General features: G+C 35.1%; 1 protein-coding gene across 1 annotated transcript in view; it reads right to left on the bottom strand.

Moving 5' to 3' along the window:
* GPC5 (glypican 5) overlaps window positions 1–14,720 on the bottom strand; it is a 649,065-nt gene that overhangs the window by 188,978 nt on the left and 445,367 nt on the right. The gene's annotated exons all lie outside the window — the stretch shown is intronic.

The following is a 14,720-nucleotide window of genomic DNA, read 5'->3' as shown; positions in this document are numbered from 1 at the left end:
AAACTGTAATCTAAGATTGAAGGGGTAGTATTTGTAATTAGATTGATTTTAAATAGTTTCTCTTAGTATCTGATAATTGGGAAGATTCATTTTCCTATTCCATTTAAATTTTACATAGAGTGAGCAACTTAATTATAACTTTCATTTATATAGTCAATAGATATATATTGAACATTTCTTATCTTCCCATGCCCTCTGCTAGTCACAATGAGGAAACCCAGGTCTATCCCATGACGTAATAGAGATGATAATCAAAAGGCAACACAAAAGATGTTCTACATAGAGGCTTGTTTTAAATGGATAATACCTGGAATATTGTTCCTTGTTACAAATCCAAGAAATGCATTGATACGTTGAGATGCAATACATTTTAAAGTGTCAGGTAAAGAGGTTTTTTTAAAGAATGGTTGAAATATGATGCTTCAATGAATTAGCACAGAAACAGGACAAATTCTCTAGTTATGAGCATATTTGTGAAACAGACATTGAAACTTAGTTTTCTAATAAGATTACTGTGTTCTTGGATGAAATATAATAATTTTGCTACTCAATTTTCATCAATGAGAAAACAGTGCAGTTACTTAAATCAGAATTTAAGTATATGCATGACATGTGTGAGTCATGTTTCACATTTTCTAAGATGGGGAATTATGAAATTTAAATTCTATACATTTTAATGGGTACAAATCAAATACTTAAAAATTCTTAAGAATTAGGTTTTCATTCCAAGATCTGTGAAGGGCCTTAAGAACATATTTATTTTCTAGAAATGTAAACTTTTCTGATAATGTGATTCCTTTACGAAAACCTTGAAGAGATTTTCTTATCATTAAATTAAAAATGAATGTGTACAATAGAAAGTTCCTAAGATCAAGTAAATTTAGCAACTCTCTTGTTTTGTTATATATATATCTAGTAAGTTCAAATTAGACTTATATAATTAAAAGCTGACAAACTCATTTGCTTTTATAAGATAAAAAGAAAAGAAGTGTGAAAGGGAGTTAAATTAGATTTTACCATCTGTATAATGAGTTTCAGGCCTTGTTTGATAATAAATTTCCAGATATAAAATTTCAAAATGGTCATTTTCAGAAATAGTAACTGACCTGCCTTGTAAAATGTATATAAATGCCCATTCACACTCATTACTATAAAACTCATGATTTGTTTTATTCCTAATGAAACCGATTAACTTTCCATATCAATGTGAAACACATAATAAATGCAGAACTTATATTCATAAGACTTATCACATTTCTTAAGGTTATTATAATTCATATTTTAATTTTATCATAGAACTTTTACTTAGTTTAGTTTTTAATGAATCTTTATAGAGTATTTATTTCACTTCTTCAATACCCTGTGCCTAAGAAACTTTCCCATTGATCCCCTGTGACCACATTCCTCTACCGTCAGCCTACTTTCGAGATGCATTTACGGTTCCAAAACTATAGGGGGCCGTCTGGTTAAGTGCTCCTGAACTGCAAGAAATACATCCAGAAACTGCTCTGTTCTGACAAGTTACGTCTCAAACACATTCATAAAATGACATTTAAGTAATTACAGAGTACATTTATTGAGCCTGCAAAGCATTACGGACTCTTAATATACCTGCAGAAAGCTGAGACTATACATGAGCCAGTTAAAAATTATGTATGGCAAAGGAACGCTTCAGAAAGTCAGGTGAATTACTTTTTGCATGCCAAACTTTGGTGTATTTGAGTCAATTCCTGAGCACTGCCAAGAGAGGACTGTACATGGCCCAGAAAATCATGAACAACAAGAGAAAAGCTGAGCTGTTTGGGAAGCCTTATGAACTACTATGACCCTAGGAACCCAGAGTTCAATGAAGGTGGTGGAAATATGAACTTGATTTAACATCCAGAAAAAGGGGACACCTGGGTGGCTTCAGTTGGTTAAGCGTCAACTTTCAGCTCAGGTCATGATCCCAGGGTCCTGGGATCCAGTCCCGCATCGGGCCCCTTGCTCCACAGGGAGCCTGCTTCTCCCTCTAGCTGCCGCTCCCCCCTGCTTGTTTTCTCTTTTTCTCTTTCTCTCTCTCTTGATCTCTGACAAATAAAGGAAGAAAATCTTTTTTAAAAAAATCCAGAAAAAGCTAGAAAAGAGGTTTCTCTGGAGCTTTTAACCAGCACAAAGAACAGCCACATTTAAGCCAAAACATTAGCAATGTTTGTGAGATATAGCTCAAAACATTAAAGTCAGAATAGGAAAATAAAGGTTAGGGTTGGAAATAATAAAGAATAGCAGACCAACCAATATATTTGGGTAGAGAGAAAGAGGCCACTGTTGATACTATCTAATACCCCAGTGTTTTAATTCCTTAATTTTTCTTTTCTTTTTTTTTTTTTTTTAAAGATTTATTTATTTGAGAGAGTGAGAATGAGAGAGAGAGAGTACATGAGAGGGGGGAGGGTGACAGGGAGAAGCAGGCTCCCCGCCGAGCGGGAAGCCCGATGCGGGACTCGATCCCGGGACTCCGGGATCATGACCTGAGCCGAAGGCAGTCGCTTAACCAACTGAGCCACCCAGGCGCCCGTAATTTCTCTTTTCTTTTAAAAAGTGCTCTCATAAGTCAGTTACAGAGTGCCAAGGAGACTACAGGAGTACACATGTTCTTTGTCAGAAAAAACTGAGACATAGTGGGTAACCAGGACTTACAAAGAATAAATAGATAAAATTGGGGTTTTCTTTGCAAGTAAAAAATAATAATTTGTTGTTGTTGCTGTTTTTAATTTTCTTATTTAAATTCAATTAGCCAACATATAAACATCATTAGTATTTAATGTAGTGTTCAATGATTCATTAGTTGCATATAACACCCAGTGCTCATCACATCACATTCCCTCCTTAATGCCCATCACCCAATTAGTCCATCCCCTCAACCCCCCTCTCTTCCACAACCCTCAGTTTGCTTCCCAGAGTCAAGAGTCTCTCATGGTTTGTCTCCCTCTCTGATTTCTCTCCCCATTCAGTTTCCCCTCCCTTCCCCTGTGGTCCTCTGTGCTATCCTTATGTTCCATACATGAGTGAAATGATATGATAATTGTCTTTATCTGATTGACTTATTTCACTCAACATAATACCCTCCAGTTCCATCCACGTTGACGCAAAAAATAGGTATTCATCCTTTCTGATGACTTGAGTAATATTCCATTGTATATATGGACCCCATCTTCTTTATCCATTCGTCTGTTGAAGGGCATCTCGGCTCTTTCCACAGTTTGGCTATTGCAGACATGGCTGCTATGAACATTGGGGTGCATATGGCCCTTCTTTTCACTACATCTATATCCTTGGGGTAAATACCCAGGAGTGCAGTTGCTGGGTCGTAGGGTAGCTCTATTTTTAACTTCTGGAGGAACCTCCATACTGTTTTCCAGAGTGGCTGTACCAGCCTGCATTCCCACCAACAGTGTAAGAGGGTTCCCCTTTCTTGTTAATTTTTGCCATTCTAACTGATGTAAGGTGGTATTTCATTATGGTTTGGATTTGTATTTCCCTAATGGCAAGTGATGTGGAGCATTTTTTCATGTGTCTATTAGCCCTTTGTATGTCTTCTTTGGAGAGGTATCTGTTTCTATGAGGCCAGCATTACCTTGATCCCAAAACCAGACAAAGACTCCATCAAAAAGGAGAATTACAGACTAATATCCCTGATGAACATGGATGCCAAAATACTCACCAAGATCCTAGCCAACAGGATCCAACAGTACATTAAAAGGATTATTCATGACGACCAGGTGGGATTTATTCATGGGATGCAAGGGTGGTTCAACATTCACAAATCAATCAACGTGATACAATACATTAATAAAGGAAAAGACAAGAACCATATGATCCTCTCAATCGATGCAGAAAAAGCATTTGACAAAACAACATCCTTTCTTGATTAAAACTCTTCAAAGTATAGGGATAAGAGGGAACATATCTCAATATCATAAAGCCATTTATGAAAACCCACAGCGAATATCATTCTCAATGGGGGAAAACTGAGAGATTTTCCCTTAAGGTCAGGAACATGACAGGGATGCCCACTCTCACTACTATTGCTCAACAAAGTACTAGAAGTCCTAGCCTCAGCAATCAGACAACAGAAAGAAATAAAAGTTATTCAGATTGGCAAAGAAGTCAAACTCTCTCTCTTCACAGATGACATGATACTGTATGTGGAAAACCCAAAAGACTCCACCCCAAAATTGTTGTTATTGTTTTAAAAGAGAAGAATGAAAGACCTAGAAGTAATAGTTGAAAGAACTGAAACAATGAGGAGTTTATCTGTGGGAAGAGTAGATGTCAGGTTTATGTAGAAAAGGGGAGCAATTAGCTAATGAGGCTGGAGATATGGAAGACAAGATCATGCATGTCCATACAAATCATGATGTAGAGTTTCTCTTTTATTTTTAAAATTATATTTATATTTATCAGAGTAATAAACATATCTAGTAGAAAACTGAGTAGTACCAAAAGTCTTATGTTAAGAAAAAAATAGCATTTCTTTGCCCAAGCACTTTATATACCATGTTTCCTGCTCCTGTAAGCAGTAATAATCAACCTGATTGATTTTTCTAGCATTAACCTTACGTGTCTATATAACTTTTAGTAAATAGGCAGTTTTTCTGTTTCTTCATTGTCAATTCTTGACAACAATTACTGACTCTGTTATACCACCAAGTCCCCATTTCCTTTTCCCATACAACTAATACAGCTTTAGCAAAGTTTTGATTACTGTAATGTCTACAAGTATATTATTTACTTCAGAGCAATAGTGTATTGTGATTATATTTCTTTTCCTGTAAAGCTTTATTCCCCATAATCCATAACTGCCATGGTACCTATCAATTACATAGCTTGCCTTGCATCTATCACATCTTTCTATGTATCTATCTTATTTTTTCCTCAAATGATTTAGATCTGTGAAATGGTTAGTCATTTCTTTTCCATACACTCCAACATATCACTTTAAGCTACTGATTTTTTTTTCCTTTTTAGCTTACAAAATTCCCTCCCACAGTCAACACTGTCTTTATTCTGATGTTTTCAATATAAGTCTCCTAAACCCTATTATCTTATTATTTCTCAATCACTCCCACTGCCAACAGCTTTCTACAAAAGGTATAACAAAATATGTATTTGTGTATCCTTACTTATCTGAAAATCTTTTAAATTTATTCTTATACTTGATTGCTAGTTTAGTTGGGTATAGAATTTCAGGCCAGAAATCAGTTGCCTCATAATTTGAAGGTATTGCTTTTCCATTTTTGTCTAGTATTCCCGTCAATAAGCAACTATAAATCTAATAGCTATTTTTGCATGCATTCCTGTGTATTTTCTTTAGTTGGTTTCTTTCCCTGGAAGATTTTAATATCTTCTCTTCAGTATTCAGAAATTTCATAATTATTGTGTGTGGTGTATGTTTCATTCATTGTCATGGTCACTTAGTAGGTTCTATTTGGAGTCATGACTCCTTATTTCTGAAAAAAAAATATTTGATAAATTTCTTCTATTCGTTTGGTTCTTTTCTGTGAAATTCTTATTACTTGAATCTCCTGGAGTGAAATTATAATGTCTCATCATTTTACTATTTTCTTCTCTTTTCTGTGTGTGTTATTATTTTTTAGGATATTTCCTTGGCTTTATCTTCAACACCCTTCCGTTGAGTTCAATTTAAAGAAATTAAAGAAAGGTACAAAGATCTTGGGGTGGAGTAATCAGAAACTTTGGTGGGAAATCAAAAGAGTGAGAACAAAGAGATGATCAACAGCATAGATAAGTGATATTAAATGCTCAAGAGAGATGACAACTGATAAAAGCCTATTAGATTCTAAATAACAAGAAAAAGATAATCAGTGAACTTAGCAAGAGCATTTCAGTGGAATGATGGAGCCAGCAATCAGATAACAGTGTGTTGGGGAAATAACAATGAGGAGGTCAGGAAGTAAGAGGGCAAAGACTGATAAAACTTCACAGGCATTTAGATATTAAAAAGTAATTATCTTATTTAGCACAGTATTAGCAAAACCATCAAGGTCAGGTAGGATAAGCCTTCAGTATGCTACCAATAGTTATTGCCAGTATAAGAGAATTTCTATATACAAATGAAAATTGATGTCAAAATAAAATAATGAAATACATTTGTTAATATTTATTATGTAAATGGACTCATACAATATGTAATCTTTTGTGACTGGCTTCTTTTACTTATGTTTTCAAGGTTCTTCTATGTCGTAGCATTTTATCCATATGGAGTCCTTTTTACTGAATAAGGTTTCATTTTACAGATACATAATATTTTATTTATCCATTCATCAGTTGATGAACATATGAGTTGTTTCCACTTTTTGGATATTATGAATGATGCTGCTATCAACATTCATGTGCAGGTTTTTGTGTGGACACATATTTTCTTCTCTCTTGGGTATATAGCTGTGAGTAAAATTTCTGGCTCACATGGTAACTCTATGTTTAGTCTTTTACAAATCCATCTAATTATCAAAGTAGTTGCATGGTTTTACATTCCACCAGTGGTATTTGAGAGCTTCACTTTCTCCACATCCTACCACACTGATGATTTTTTTATATTTTTGATTATATAACAAAAGATGTTAATTAAGGTGACGACAGACATACAGCCAGTACCTACCAGAACTGGGATTTAGTCATATGCCTTGTCCTAACTCAAAACTCATGCTCTTTAGCATATTGCTCTATTGTGGCCAGTGTGTTTTATTGAAATAAAAGGGATTTTGTTTTTTGTTTGGGGGTTTTCTTTTTTTTCTTTTTTTGGTTCTTTTATCCATTTCTGAATGGATAGATAACTCTCAAAGGCATTATTTTTCTCACTTGTTCTAGTTTCTGATAATATAATGTTATATGCTTATGTTTTAGATTTCATAATTCCTAAAAAAAATTAAATATGAATAATTTCAGTTTTTTACAATAAATCTTAATTATTGTTGGAGATGGCTATAATTTGGAATGTCATTTTGTGAAATAAAGCATATTTCATATTATATTTTAACAGAAAGATTAAAAGTCCTAGCCTATAAATGACTAATCACCAAAACATAAAGTATAAAAGTTCTAGTGTTCAAATTCTTTCAGTATGTTTGATAAATAGAAAACCTGGTAAATAAATGGCTCAAATCTTAATAGGTAGTAATAACATGTAAGATCAGCAGCAGCCAAGTGAATATAAAGTAAAATTTTATCCAACATAGAACAATTACATAGTCTCTAAATTAAAAAAATAAATCAATGGCCAACCCAAATCCTCTCATTTCCAGTTGATTGTACACTAATTGAAATGGTTGGTTTTATGCTGACAATTGATTTTTTTTTTTAATGAAATGGCCAATAGTGAAGTCAGTGCATTATACTACACACTCCAGAAAGCAACCTTCCATTGAATTTACTCAGACCAACTAACTGCTAAATTAGATGGCCATTCAACGTTATTGAGTACATTTCAAATACTTTCTTCTGAATCAAAAGATAACTAAATGTGTTTTGGTTACTACTGCACTGCTAATGTAAAATCATAAGGTGTGTATCTTTCTGGAATTTTAACATGGTAAGCCTGGGAACATGACATTGGTGTGTAGTAGAGATGAGGAGCAAGGAGTCAAGGTGCTGTAGTGAATTTCCTGAGCAAGAAAAGCAGTCTGCAGAAGGGAAGGAAATTGACAGAATCAGCTGAAACCCCTGACCAATCAATTATGATTGACTGGTTCTGCATCACTGTTATTAGTTATTACCAATAAGAAGAAGTTTCTAAAATGTGTATTAGAATAAGCGTTTTCATGAAAATAATTTAGACAGTTTTCAGAATTCAGAAACTGACATTCTAAAAACCTTGTGCATTTTTGGGTGTTTTTTTTTTTTTTTTTGTATTTATAGACACTAATCTTAAACTATCCATTAAGATTTAAATCAGAATCTCTTCTCACTCTATTACAGCTCTAAAGTTTCTATTTATCATATCAGTATTCTAGGAAGAGAATGGGACAAAAGAAAAGAGGCAATTTAGTGCCGTCTTATCCTACATGAAATAAGAGAGTCCTCACACCTCTGCTTGAATCCAGTAGGTTGTGATTATTGAAATACATATTATAAAATGTCTATATATTTTGTAGTTTTAAGCAAATGGTCATGATTATTGCTTTTTCTCACATTTAAAAACCAAATTTATTTTACACATGAAGACATATTTCCAAAGAAGTTTTAGTCTCTATAAAAATGAATATTTAGTAGAAACTGATGATATTCTTTTATGTATTGGAATTATTAGGTTTGAAGAAATAAAATGTTACTTAAATCTACTACTTTTAACAACACTGCAGCATTTATTGGTTTTGCAATAAAAGAATTATAGAAAATTGCTGTGATATTACTTTTTATGTTTCATATTGAAAGTAGGTAAAGTAATTTCTAAGCAATGGGCCATTATCGTTCATAACTAACCATACTCAGCAGTTATGTTTTTAACTGCGGACATCATTTTGGTTTTTTTAGGAAAAGTGATAGATATTATTTAATGTTTAAAGATAAACTGCTGCAAACATGATTTTTTGCTGACAACTTTACCCTAAACAAACCTAGTCAAGTATGAACAACAAGGAGTTTTAAAGTGAGTTTGCTAAGAGAAAAAAATTTGAATTAAAATTTTCAATCATTTCTTCAGTCAGTATACTAAGAGAAATCAGGTATTGTTTCTAATCTATTATCAAAGGGTGATTCAGTTTGATGCAAACATCTAAGAAAGTTCATCTTAACCCTTTAAAAATTCTCCTTTTAGAAAATTCCTCACTGGCTCTTGGACTGCGCCATACTCATCACTGGCAATTTTCAGCAGTTACAAGCATTGTCTCCCTCAAGTACAGGTTTTAAAATGCAGGAAAGTGCTGGAAAGTATGTTAGCAAAATGGCTTCTCCAGAAAAAGGGGTGGAATGACAGATGGTGGGAGGCCAGGCATGACTTTCTTCTTTTCTCCACGCTTCCTATCCCCAATTCAGAAGGACTTACAGAGTCAGTGAGGGGACTTCAAAAAAGTGCCTGAGATATTCCCTGAGGACCAAGCTATAATCCCTAAATCCCCATTTATATCAGATCTTCTGAGCAACTTTTTTTTTTCTTGGTAGGATTTAAAAATAGAGGCTTTTCCTAAACAATGAAATAAAGTTCTTTTTTTTTTTTTTTTTTGCTAGGACTTTTCTCTAGAAAGCCTTGAAATTTTTAGCAACTTTTTTCTAATTAAAATATTTATTTTGGCCATACTTGGAGTACGTGCAGGTGATACCAGCTCAAGCTAACATGTCTAAAGGGCTGTCTAAAGGACTGCTACTTTGGTCTCTAGAATTCCATGTGATTGTCCTACCATCGATGTGTGGTCACTGCCAAGTTCCCAACCATACACTCAACATGCTGAGAAATTTGACAAATATCCCATGCTTCACGTATAAATTCTTACAACTTTTCTGGATAAAAATCTAGCAATACTTATCAAAATACCTAAGATTATTAATGAACAGATTCTTGGTTATAACCATCTAGAAATATATCATAAGGGGAAAAAGTTGTAAAAAGATTCATCTTTAGGAATATTCATATTAGCAGTATTTATTACTGTGAAAAATTGGTAACAACCTAAATATCCAACTTCAGTTTGGTATTAAATAAAATTACAGTCCTTCCATATGATAGAATAATATACATGCACTAGCAACCATATTCCTGAGTATTTTATGCTATGGAAACAAGTATGTTAGGTGAGTACTTTGGGACAAAAACCAAATGCGCTCTTTGATCTCATTTTGTTTTATTAAAAAAAGTTAAAGTTTTGAATTAAGTACAGCAAAAGTCTACAAGGCTTATTTCCTGAGATTGCTTGTTTTATAAGTGTTAGAACATTTATTTTCAACTCTTTTTGTACAATTTTCTAAGATAGTGAAATTCAATTTCTTATAATGAACATTGGTTATTCTTCACTAAAAGAAAAGTTCGTTATGAAATAACTTGTCTGTCCTACATCAACTGTCTAAGTAGCTACATGGTATCACATACATTTAATAAACGCTTTCTCCACTCCTAGATTTTCTGAATACATATCTTTCATATGATTCTGCTGTTTTATATTCTCCCCTAACAGTTTTGTTGCAAATTAATTCTCTAAGAAGAAGGTGGCCACCTCATAGTCCCATGACTTAAATACTATTTAACACCAGTGCTCCCAAACACGCACCTCCTGCTCTGTGGTTGCCCCTGAGTTCTGGTGGTTCCTCTCGGGAGTGTGAGGCATTTCAAATGTAACAAAACCATAATTTCTAATCAATCCCAACAACTAAGCCCGACTTGCTCCATTTCCAGAATTTCTTGTTTCATTTAATGACACTATCACCCCACCAAAGGTAGTTCTCATGCTTGCTCTCCCCTCTCTATTCCATTTCCCATCCATCAACAAATCTTGACTAACTCTCCTTCCCGTATTTATCTAAATCTCCCTGCTTCGTATGTTGGTCACTCTTCTTATTCTAGTCCCAGTACCATGATCTGCTGCCTTTAATACTTACTTCCTCTATTTTTGTTCTTCTTCTACTTTGGTCCGTTTTCCAAAGAGAAGACTAAATTATCTTTATAAAACATTGATTAAATTATATCATCCTCCGCCTACAGTCTTTGGTTTCCCATCCCACTTAGGATAAAATTTAAACTCCCTGCTGGAGTCTACCAAAATCCCATTAATTCAGAGTATCTCTCTCTTTCTCTACCCTTTACTCACTCTGTTCTGGCCACATGGCCTTCTGTTTGTTCTTCGAATACAATAAACCTATTTCTGCCACAGATCCTTTGAATGTAGTATTCCTTTTGCCCCACACACAGTTTTCCCAGATTTTTCTGATTCCCTTCTTCTCCTTCTTCAGTATCAACCCACATATCCGCCCCCCCCCCCACTTTTGGTGGCCTCCACAAGCACACTCTTCTTAAGTAACTTTTCCTACTTCATCCCGTTTTGTCTGTTATAACATTTGTCAGCAACAGTTATTGTACTTACATATTTTTTCTTAGAATGTAAATCTCATGTGAACAGAGTTGTGTCTGCTTTGTTCACCCCTTTAACCTTGTGTAGAACCAGGCCCATGGTGGGAACTCAGTAAGTACTGTTTGAATATTTTGAATAAATTATTAAGACATTCAAAAAGCACCATTATTCAAAGTAAAATTCCTACCCACTTGTTTAGTGACTGTAACTGCAGAAGTTACAGGGTAGAAAATGAGGTGCAGCTCAATGACAGGCCAAAAAGAAAGGTGTTTGGAGGCTAATGTAAGGAGCCAATTTTCGCTGGTTTATTTTCACATATTTACATAGGGCAAAAAGATCAAGAGGAACATTAGCTTATCCCTATGATGAGAGATGTCATTTTCATTGTTAAATGCACTTAGTATCTATCACAATAAATAGATTGAATTCTGTGGAAACACAAATAAGTGATCATCTAAATCTACAGATTATATTCTGAACCTACTTCTACTTCCTCCCTTTGTCTCACACTGCTCCCAGATGAAGAAGCTATCATTTATAGAAGACAATTTTCTGAAACTTTTCAGACCTGACACCATGCTAGGTCTTTCAAACTGCCCCCCTCATAGTGGCAGTATAATAGCCAACCCTGCCAGGGCACACATATGTGATTAGCAGTCAGAAGTCTAGCAAAATCAAAAATGATTCTTCATCTTTGGGACAACTGGCTTAGGAGAGAACATGTTCTAAGACATTAAAGGTGAATATTTTCATGACACCTGTACAAATGATTTTCTGCTATCTTCTCTAAAAACCTAAGTTTCAATCTTTATCCTATAGACTTTAAAAGATAGACCTCAAAGGTAACATTTTATATCATAGTCTCTTATAGTCCTAGAACAAAACTTAAGCATGAATAATTGGAGATCTGCACACTAATATAAAGATGAAAGAATGGGACTCAATTGAACACAAGAGCTAAAAAAAAAAAAAAAAAATGGGATTATTCCCCTCTGCCATCTTGAAAAGGATATGGCTTTAAAACCTATGAAACAAGAAGACGGTGATGTTATGCTGGATGGGCAACATATCAGTGAACCCTCTTCCTAAGAGTTTTTATAAACCTTTATATTTTGACTATCTACTTATTCCTTTGTGAATATAGTTTTCTTATATCTGTAGCCTCTTTCCTATACAGCAGCTCCATCCTCATTACCTATAACAAGGTTTCCATCAACTTTCATCATGTATATATTCCATAAAGTCTGAACACACACCTACTTGATATGTGAATTTATGTATTTCTACCCTATACACATGTGCCATTGTGCTGTTACATATTTTATAGACTTTCCTACAACCAAATACATTAACATAGCAAGACAGAATAAATAGACACTGAAGTTCTATTTTTCCTTCCTGCCCTCCAGTCAATTGGTTTGTGCCCTCTCCAGGGGAATGTTTAGCCCCCTTTGGAGACCACTAAGATTTTATCTCAAGGAAAGGAACGGATTCATATTAAAGCTTTTTTGATTTTATGATCAATGTGCACTAGAGTTCCTGAATAATCTAGATCTGCATACCTTATTATACCATGTTACAGTGCATGAAGCTATAAGGTGCCAGCTAGGGCAAGATACTTGTTCCTCCAGCCGCAGGTAATATTGTTGGCTGCTGGTAACTCAGAGCTGAGTTACACTCCCCTGCCTCCACCCTAGTAGCCCTCATCCAATTACTGGCCCAATAACCCACACCTCCTTGTTTCAGTTCAGGCCAACTGGAAAGGGCCATCCTAGCTCCAGAGTTCCTACTGGATTCAGAAGAAGCTTCTTATTACTACAATTGCACGCTCTTGCTCTCTCTCTCTCTCTCTCTACAGTGCTACTTCCTCCAGTGCCTTACTGATTGCAAAGGTACCCTGCCAGAAATCTCCTGCACACAAATCTCTGTTGCAGAGTCTCTTATGTGTTGAGTTCCTAAAAGACTGTTTATTGAGCCACTGGAAATTCAAGAATTAAAGTAATATCCTAAGTCTTCCTGAATCCCCATTAGTTTCTCACTGAGTCAAGATTAATTTCACCTGGAGGTCTTCTTTGTTTTTCTTATTATGGAAAATCAAGGTTCCAAAAATTGGACAGGAAGAGTGACTTCCTTCTTCTAAATGCCTGAGTGACATTCACTGATGGGCTCAATATCACTGCCTCTGAGGACAACAGATCTTCATCCAGATTTCAGCCATTCTGCCCCAGACTGTGGTCTAATTCATACTGCTCACTCTGATGCCTCCTTCAGGGTCACTTCAGCTCCTGACACAATCTCAGTTCCACTCAGGTTCAAGAAATGTTAGAGCACTTGACCTACTAGCAGCATAAGGCACCTACTTACTTTACCTGGGATATAACTCTCTGAGAGAACTGGTTTAACTCAGTAGAGGCTCTGAGGTTTAATGCACTAGTAGTCATGACACCATTTTTCTCTTACACTTTTCTCAATGGAACTTGCTTGGTTCTGCCATCCAGGGTGAGAGCTCTGTTTTCCCAAAGCACCAGTCATAGAATAAGCAAAGTAACCATTATTGCTTCCTGGAAGGGAGAGATCTATGGTATTGGACATAGTGGCCCCTGTTTACATTTTCTTTGATCAAGATACAGACATTCATAAAAATGGAATCCCAAGAACTGGCCCTACATAAACGTAAGTTTTGCAAAACAACTATGAAATGCCTACCAATGACTCTAGATTTTCTTTTTTTTTTTTTTAGAGAGAGAGAGAGAATGTGTGTGAGCAAGGGGGAGGGGGTGAGAAGAGGGAGAGGGAGAGAGAGAATCCCAAGCAGGCTCCATGCTCAGGGAAGAGACCCACGTGGGGCTCAATCTCATGACCCTGAGATCATGTCCTGAGCCAAAATCGATTTGGATGCTTAACCTACTACTGAGCCACCCGGGCACCCCTACGATATTTTAATATTCATAAAAACTCAGTACAATGTTTAGGTATGCTTTCTGACATAGAATATCAGAAATAAGAATCAACTATCCATCCAAGGTTTTACTTAGAAAAAATGAGAATATATGCATAAATTGTTATAAAAAAACGAATACCTAAAATATAGTCCTTCTTACTCCAAACTCTAATAGATGAAGAATGGAGGGTGGCCATTACAGCATGTAATATAATATTTGACTCAAATTAAAAGATAGTTCAGTGAAATGCTCTTTTGATAGAAATTTACATGCTTCATATGCTATATATTAAAAACAGTAGTACATACTTGATTACAAGTTATCAAAGATATAACAGAAGTATTTCATAAATAGTCATTAGGTAGATTATAAGATAACATGCAAAAGGTGATACAGGAAATAAATACAAAAATGCATATTATTCATTTATGACTTAACTTTTATTGAAAGTGGAGCAAAACCCTTCACAGCAAGGCTCAGAGAGTTGCCTGCAAAGTGACTCCAGGGTCTGCTATGGCTGTTTTGTTTTTTCTAATTGTCACGGCAGTCCCCATGTCTAAAGCTCATTCATCGGGGATGAAGCTTATGCTAAGATTTTCACTATACCTTGAAATGCTGAGGCTATGGCTACTTTTCACAGATACGGAGCGCCCTCCATTAAGATATTACTGTACATTGACTCTGTATGAAAATACTCAACAAAATATTTCTAAAACTCTCA

Source organism: Eumetopias jubatus, unplaced genomic scaffold (genome assembly GCF_037043125.1).
Source record: "Eumetopias jubatus isolate StellerSeaLion01/CBP00866 unplaced genomic scaffold, mEumJub1_p1.0 scaffold_3, whole genome shotgun sequence".
Taxonomy (NCBI): domain Eukaryota; kingdom Metazoa; phylum Chordata; class Mammalia; order Carnivora; family Otariidae; genus Eumetopias; species Eumetopias jubatus.
The sequence above is the reverse complement of the archived record's forward strand: the minus strand, read 5'-3'. Positions and strand labels throughout refer to the sequence as shown.